This window comes from Peromyscus leucopus, chromosome 6, assembly GCF_004664715.2.
Source record: "Peromyscus leucopus breed LL Stock chromosome 6, UCI_PerLeu_2.1, whole genome shotgun sequence".
NCBI classification, from domain to species: Eukaryota; Metazoa; Chordata; class Mammalia; order Rodentia; family Cricetidae; genus Peromyscus; species Peromyscus leucopus.
In genome coordinates, this window is record NC_051068.1 from 60,970,238 (window position 1) to 60,978,778 (window position 8,541).

General features: G+C 43.4%; 1 long non-coding RNA gene across 1 annotated transcript; it reads left to right on the forward strand.

Moving 5' to 3' along the window:
• The first annotated feature begins 2,083 nt into the window (after nucleotides 1-2,083).
• Nucleotides 2,084-7,339, forward strand: LOC119088273. The gene is made up of 2 exons (XR_005091897.1): nucleotides 2,084-2,519; nucleotides 6,865-7,339. It is a non-coding gene; the product is annotated as an uncharacterized LOC119088273 (long non-coding RNA).
• Nucleotides 7,340-8,541: the final 1,202 nt, after the last annotated feature.

The following is an 8,541-nucleotide window of genomic DNA, read 5'->3' on the forward strand; positions in this document are numbered from 1 at the left end:
GCATCCTAAATTAGGAGACCTGAGAGGTTCTCGGACTACCTTCTCATCTTCATATCTGGCTCGTCCAGTGCTGTCAGCCCTGATCCAGGGAGCCACCTCAGACTTTACTCTCGATTTTATTTGAAGCTAATGAACAATAATTTGTAATTACAAAGAATAACGTGGTATTGTGTGAGCACTGTGTCTTTAAGAATCAACCCTGATTTCATTCAAGTCTGTGAGACAGTTTGAAATGCCCCAGCCAGTGACTGCCTTCCTTTCTCCTGGATTTCCCAGCACTAGCTGCAAATCTTTATTACAGTATGTACTGATTGATAACTGCCATTTCAGTTTCTGTCTTTGCACAAAGATCATCTTTAGGAATCTGTTGCTCATTTTGTGAATGGTGTAAAGTAGGCATTTCATAAATGACTAGATGTGTGTGTGTGTGTGTGTGTGTGTGTGTGTGTGTGTGCGCGTGCGCGCGTGTGCACCAAGAATTTCTTTTGTAGAATACGTTTCAGCTTGCTCAGTTTCCACAGTTCTCAGAAAACTGCAGTTGTCCCTTCAAGAAAGGCAAGTGTTCTGGGTTAGGTGGTCTTTTCTTATGCTTTATTGTAAGCTATTAAATAATACTGAAAGTGGGCTTGGACCCAGCCACGGCGGTGGAAAGGGAATTCATGCCTGCTACCTACTTCTGCAGTTTATCTTCTCTGTCCTAGAGACTAATTTAAAGCACAGCTCAGCTGAATACAAGCCTAGAATAAACAACAAAGAGGACCTGGAAGTCTCTGTGGTCATAACTGCAAGGATTTAAGAAAGGGAAGAGTGAGGAAAGAAAGGAAGGTGTGCCTGATGCTTTTCACAGTAATCACACAAAATAAAAAAAGAGAGTTAGGAAAACACACTCTTGGGACTTATGGCAGAGAAACATAAAACAAGGAAATCAATGGGGTTTTTGGTAGCCCATCAACCTCATCTAGAACATGAACTCTTCCTCAACAACCTATCCCAACCCCACTTGTGTTGATCTAGGTAGCATCCACAGATTCACTTCACAGGAGAAATTGTTTGCTCTTCTTGCCAATCTGGGGATCAAGCCCAGGACTTTGCACATGCTGGAAGCATCGCACTACTGAGCTACATCCCCTGCCCACACACAGGAGATTCTTCAATCTGAGGTCTTGGAGCAGCTCAGCTTTTAACCCGTCCGAATAAGGATTCTTCTGGCTTGCTTCAGTATCAGAATCTGCTGTGGAACAGTTACCAAACATGGGCAGAGAAGCCTCCAAGCAGGGGAAGGGGAGGGAGGGCAGGGTTTCAGCAGTTATATAACCACAGAGGAGCCTGCAAAAGCACAGTGCTCTGCCTTCCTTAAAAATAGTAAATCCTGAAGATGTCTAAAGAGCACATAAGTGCATCTTAGTTGCTGGGTTAATAGCTGGAATGTAAGATTCCAGATATCAACATAATGTGATAGGTTTACATGGTTACTGTTTTAAATAACTTTAAATCCTTGATGACCTCAGAGAAATTTAAGTGCCTCGGTTTCAGAAACGGTGGAATAAATGCCATTTCCCTTTCACTGGCAGTGAGTCACAAATGCTGACCTACAGACTGTCCCCAAACAAGATGCATTCCAACAGCTCATTTCTACGTCTGTTGTTAGGAGCTGGGAACATAGTTTCCCATAGAAACAATTTTAGACGTGGTGGTTTCGTTGGCCAGATATGGCCAAGAGCCCATAAGTAATTTTATGAAGGTGAGCAGCATGTAGAAGAACACTTTTCTGTAAGGAAACCGTTGACAACTTCCAAGCTACAATTTCTGGACCCCCTCTTCGCTTGCCCTGAATCCCCAGTGAAGGAGTGCTGAGGGAGGCAGGGGTGTAAGGAGGGACCCGAGGGAGTTCCGCCCCAAGGGCAGCACACCCACACAGAAGCTTCTGTCGTGGTATTGTTCACTAATGGGGATTTATTTTCTGGCAAGAACATGACTGCTCTCTGCTGATCACAGCCTCTGTGCTAGAGAACAGTGTCAGCTGTTGGGTCCACATTTTTTGCTTAACTCTCCAAACATTCTCAACATCTCTGAAACCATTTTTTTTTTAAATGCACTTAAAAAGGGAGGGGGCATGAAGCCTTGGGGTGTTAAGTAATTTACCCAAACTCCTATTTAGAGCCGGGACTTAGCCCAATCCTACTTTTACTTAACTCCACTATTTTGCAGACTTGAGGAACATTTTCCAGGAAGTGGGGGAGCATTCCAACAGCTCACTGTGTAGTTTTCCATGATAGCTCTCATCACGTCAGCAATCACCCTCCTAAGCAGCTGACTCAGGACCACGGAGGCCTTCCATGCAGACAAAACAAGGATGAAGGCTCTGGAAACCTAATGGCTCCAAGACATCCCAACAGGAACACGCAGAGCCCATTAAAGTCTGACTGCTGCCAGACGACAGCCTCGGGCAGGTCGCTGTGAGCGGGCACTACCACAGAGGGCCCCTCAGAGGGGACTGGACTGCAGCGGACCTTAAAGGGGTGAGTTTCAACAGAAGGGCTGCCCGCAAAGGGCACAGAAAACAAACTGGCATACTGATGATTTCCTAGGAAGGGACGGAGCTAATGGAACTGCTCAACACTGCGGAGGATGGGGACATGGGAGAGCTGGGGTCAGAAGATGCAAGTATCCCTAGAATTTCTGCATTATAATTTAGCTTTCAAACAGTGTCAACCCCCCACACACACACATACCCTGTCGGTAATTTTCTTGTGCAACCTACTAGCTTTTTCTTGCCAGCAGACTAGTAATTATAACCATGCATATATTTGTTTTCCCTTTATTAAAAATATAGCATATGGCTTGTAGAAATTTTGAGCAATAATAAACTTAGTTTATGTGGGTCTGTTTTACTATTTTAAAGTTGTTATACTTGTTTAAAAGGAGTGGTTTATACAATAAATTCTAGTGAGGATGTGGGGAAATGGGAACTCTCATTCCCTCTGGTGGGACTGCAAACTGGTGGAGCCACTCTGGAAATCAGTGTGGAGAATTCTCAAAAAGCTGAATTAAGTCTTCCATATGGCCCAGCTGTACCACTCCTTGGCATATGCCCAAAGGACTCAACATCCGACTCCACAGACACTTGCTCAGCTGTGTCCATTGCGGTTCCATTCACAACATCTAGGAAAGAGAAACAACTGGTAATGAAAGTGTGGCACATACACACCACGAATACTATTCAGTTGTAAAGGAAAAGTTGTGAAAATCTCAGAGAAATCAATGGATCCAGTAAATACGAGGAAACCCAGACCCAGAAGGACAAACATCCCATGTTTTCTTATCCGTGGCTCCTCACTCTGAATCCTCAGACGTGAGTACACTACATAGAGAACCACAGAATCCAGGAGAGACTAAAGGATGTGATGATGGTGGGCTTGGGAGGGAAAGGTGGGGCAGAGGTGATACCAGGGGGAAACTGGGAAAAATGGAGGGACTCTCACCAGGGGAGGGGGTGGACTAGGACAATACAGAGGAAGAGAGAGGGAAGAAGACTAAGTGGCACTAAGGGTGTTTGAAAAACCCCAGGGAATCATATTATTTTGTATTTGCCTGAGTTACATATAATATATACATATATGTGTGTGTGTATGGATATGTATGTGTGTGTATACATGAACACACAATTTTAAAAAATAGGACATAAATTTGAGGAGAGGGGACATGGGAGAGGGTGAAGAAAGGGGGAAATGATATACAGCATACACATGAAATTTAAAAAGAAAGGTTACGGATTTTCTAAGTAAGTCCCAAGTACTAGGAGCAGAACAGGCAGTAACTTCGGAAGGTGGTCTTACTCAGGGTTAATGCTGTCTCTGGAGACCCAGACCCTTACAGATGGGTCTAGCTTTATGAGTGTTGCTCACTCAACAATGCCACAACAAGCTCTCCCTGGCTTCCTTCATCCTTTAAACTTTGGAAAGACATCTATTTGTTGTGTATACACATATGTGGGTACATGCATGCCACAGTACACATAGGGAGGTCAGAGGACAACTTTCAGGAGTTGGTTCTCTTCCTTAGCCACGTGGGTCCTAGGGGTCAAAGTCAGGTCATCGGGCTTGGCCTAGGTGCCTCTACCCACTGAGCCATCTCAGCAGATCCCTTTACACTTCAGACTGCCGTTGTACCTGCTCATTTACCTTTGTCATCAGCATCTAGTGAAATGTTTAACAAAGACGAGCCATTACATGAATGTCAAACATTTCCAATAGTGGAGAAAAAGCATCAAATGCACGTGGATAATGATAATGTGTACAAGGAATGTCCTGAATAACTTCACCGATCATTAGGGTAACAGGGCACACGGGAAGGGGTTGCACTTTCCCTATCTGGAAAAGAAAGTTGAGTGCAACACTGTGGAGATGTGTCAGGAAAAACCAGGCAACCCGGGAGTCAGGCAGTGGGAAGGGGACCGACGTGAAGCATCACCCCCGGCACACAGTGGGTATGTCACCGGCAACTGCGGCGTTTGCCTGAATAGGAAAATGACTGTGGCAAGGACAGTTGGGACGTTCAGGTGTGCAGGAAGGGCTCCCATTAAAGCAACAGCAAAAATCCTAACCGAGAGCCGGGCGGTGGTGGCGCACGCCTTTAATCCCAGCACTCGGGAGGCAGAGCCAGGAGGATCTCTGTGAGTTCGAGGCCAGCCTGGGCTACCAAGTGAGCTCCAGGAAAGGCGCAAAGCTACGCAGAGAAACCCTGTCTCGAAAAACCAAAAAATAAAAACAAAAACAAAAAAATCCTAACAGAGAAAAATCAAGGCAAGTGTGGGTGAGTAAGGAGGAGGACAGAGGGGTAAACATTTGACATAGTTGTGGGGACTGAGGGAGAAGCGGCCTGAAAAGTAACAGCTGCCTTCCAGTCTCCTGGAATCAGGCCAATTATAATCTACAATAAAAGCGCTGATAGGCAATGGTGAGGCCATTTGAGGCTGGAGATTATCACGTAGTTCTTTCATGTCAAATACTGGGGGAGGTGTTCTGGGCCTCCAAGGATGAAGAGGTGGAAACGAACATGCCCTCGGGGAGCTTCTGTTGAATACTGAGAAAGCCATCTTTCTCTTCAGATTATATGTGGTGCCAACATTCCAGCCTTATTCCGAGAATGATCTCATCATACAGTTAACACTGCAGTGGACTGTAGCCGTCACTGCGGATGGCCATCTGTTGTAAAAGCTGAAGTACCTCTTTGGACACTTGGTCATGGTTAAGCAAAAAAACTGTGATATCTAGATACTGCATTCCCTGAAGTCGTACTACACGAAATGTTGACACAGTTCCAAAAAGGAAGCTACTCTTCTAGATCCATTAAAGAAAACACTGCTATAAAATATGCTTTTTTTTTTTTGTCTGCTAAAAGAAACAAATGAACATGAGCCATTTCAATCCATGTAGATGACTTTACTGGAGTATTTGTAAAGGGGAAATATTTGTTCCAGTTGACCTAAGAATTAAATAAAGCAAATAGTTTTAATGGAAACTCACCAAGCTAGGGGGAAACAGGCAGATGTGGGTCTCTAGAGTTCGCCCAGCATGGGAAACAAACACAGGCAAAAGGCAGGTTACCTGAACACGCTAACAACCACAACTACACTGAAAAATGTACATCTGTGCAATTTAAATGACTTAAAAGTTCCCATAGTTCCTTTTCAAAATGTTATGAGAAACACGATGCCTTCCAAGTCCAGGCTTGCAAACCAACTCAGCCTCTCTGCATGAGTCTCAGTTTCCACGTGGGTAGAGGTATAGTTTAGAGTCCTCAGCCTGTCTGCATGAGCCACAGACTCTGCTGTGGGAAGAGGTGTGTTTTAGAGTGTGTTCAGAAAAGACTTAGGATGTGACCCTGAGTGCCAATCTTCAGCCTAATGGCCAAGGAATGTTACAAATTTACTTCTCAACTAATGAAATCTAACTAAAGCACAATATTGTTCACAAGTCTGTTTTGATAAAAGATTCCCAGCTGATTTTAAACAAACCTTTTAAACAAAAAAGTTATTTAAACTACTTGGAGATGGTTTTTCTGTGGAGATGTTCAAGCCTCAAAGTCATAGCCTTTCCACTTCTATTCTATAAAATTCAGCTCTGCCTTGTCCTTCCCATGCTCTTTTTAGAAGATTAATTCTTCATGAATAGGAACTTTTTTTGGTCAAGGAATTCATCCTCAGAACTCTCACAAATGTGCCAAGAGATATGTTTAGAAAGGTTCTTTCAATGTAGTCTGAAATACCATGAAATCCAAATGTCCACTAATCTTGACTCAGCAAATCACAGTACATCTTCATAATGACACACTAGGGAGCAAGTAAATAAGTAAATTAAACTGTGGGCTCACATTTGAAGATGTCTAGCATGTTCTAAATGGAAGACAAACAGTATTAGCAATACACATGGGGTGACCTAACTTTTGTTTTTGTTATTTTGGAATTACAGTTGACTATTTCAAAGACAAAATGTTCCCAGTATTGTATAAACTGTCTGGGAACACATCAGATGATAAAATGTCCAAATATCTTTTAGGAAGTAAGTATAACATGGTACTAAATTTATAAAAGATATTTCATAAGAACACTGTAAATGTGCCCAGCATCATATTGAGAAAACAGCTCTCTGCAACCAAGAAGACTTCGTGTGAAATACGGATGGCTGCACAGTAAGAAACATATTAATATCGCTTTACCTCAGGGGATTTAACAAGATCATATTTTTTGAACAGAGATGCAGGAGAAAAAAAAAACCTTTGACAAATTCAATAACCATTCTGTCTAAAAATACTCAAAACATAAATAAACAAGAAACACTGAGAAATGTTCTTCTCTGGTTATAGGACATGAAGAAGTCAAGCTGATACTGACCAGGAAGCTTCTCCCTGCTGGCTAGGCTTCACGGCCCTGGATAGACAGTCCTGGATGGAAGGTGCTATGCAGGCTGCCGAGGAAGGAAAGCCACTGACAGTCTTACCCAGCTGTGAATCCTGTGAGCTGACAACCTTGGTAACTCTGCGTCCATCGGTGCAATCGTGGCGCAGACGCCATGGGAGAGGCCATCGCTTTCCGTTTGGATTTAAGGCCCATTCCACAGGAAGAAGTGCACGTCCGGTACAGCAAAACTGGCCAAGAACCCATTGTTGGGAGCTCATCGCAGTTTACTCAATGGACGTAGCATCAAACTGTCATCTGAATTCCCTCCTCTCTCTCTACGGAGCAAGAAGGCCTCACCAGATGCCAAGAAGATGCTGGCACTGTGCTTCTTCCCAGCCTCTAGATCCAGGAGCTAAATAAAACTCTCTGCTTTACAAATTACCCAGAGTGTTGCTGAGATACAACACTAGATAGCAGACTAGCACAGCAGGCACAAACTTCCACACAGGGGCTTGAGGTGGAGCTTGGTGCCAGAGCACTGCCTAGCCCTCAGGTTCAATCCTTACCACCACACAAATTAACAAAATTAGATTAATATGCAAAAACAGTCACCTTTAGGTATGTGAGTAATGCCAGATAAAAGATAAAATGCAAGAGAAAACTCCTTGTAGAAGGAAACAGAAAATTAAAATTGTGGTGATATTTTGTGTATGATCTAACAAATAAAGCTTGCCTGATGATCAGAGGGCAAAGCCAGGCACTAGTTAGCCATAGAGGCCAGGCAGTGGTGGCACACACCTTTAATCCCAGCACTAGGGAGGTTGAGATGATAAGGCTGGATGGAGAAAGGAATATAAGGCAGGAAGAGATAGGAGCTCTCATTCAGGCTGGCTGCTCTGCTTCTCTGATTTTCAGCTTTCACCCTGATATCTGGCTCTGGGTTTTTATTTTTAAGACCAATTAGGATTTGTGCTACATAAAATACCCCAAGTACATTTAAGTAACATAAAATACACAGGGAAAATGACAAAATTACTGGTAGAACACGGACTACTTGAAGAAATAGAAAAACATCCTTTTCTCTTGGGTAAGTTGCTCTCTTTCGAGCTAATTTACAAATTTAATGCAGACTATCAACAAGAGTTCTTTCTGGTCTTGAAACTAACGCTCAATTTCAAGTCAGTTTGTCACTTAGACTTAGGGGAGAATGAACTATGGTCAGGGGAGTGTTCCATGTTGGTGCTCCTCTGGAGAACGCACTCACTACTTTACAGTCTTGGAGTTAGTTCCATTCGCCTCTCCTGATTTGTTGCCAATAGCCTTGTTAAATCATTTGATTTCCAAAGAAGCTGACAATCTCAATTTTAATGAGATACTATATAGCCTGAATATGTTAGTGACTAATTTAAATTTAAAATAGGGCTGAGGTTAGGGTACTTTCTCTGCATGCCTTTGGACCTGAGTTCAGATCCCCAGCAGGCATCTGTAACCTCAGCACTATGAGGCAGAGACAGGTGGATATGGGGGCTGCAGAGGGGGGTGTTATGAGCCAACAATAGCTGAAACAGTGAGCTCCAAGTTCAGTGAAGAAACCCTGTCTCAAAAAACAAGGCGGATAGGGAGATAGGGATAGAGAAATATAC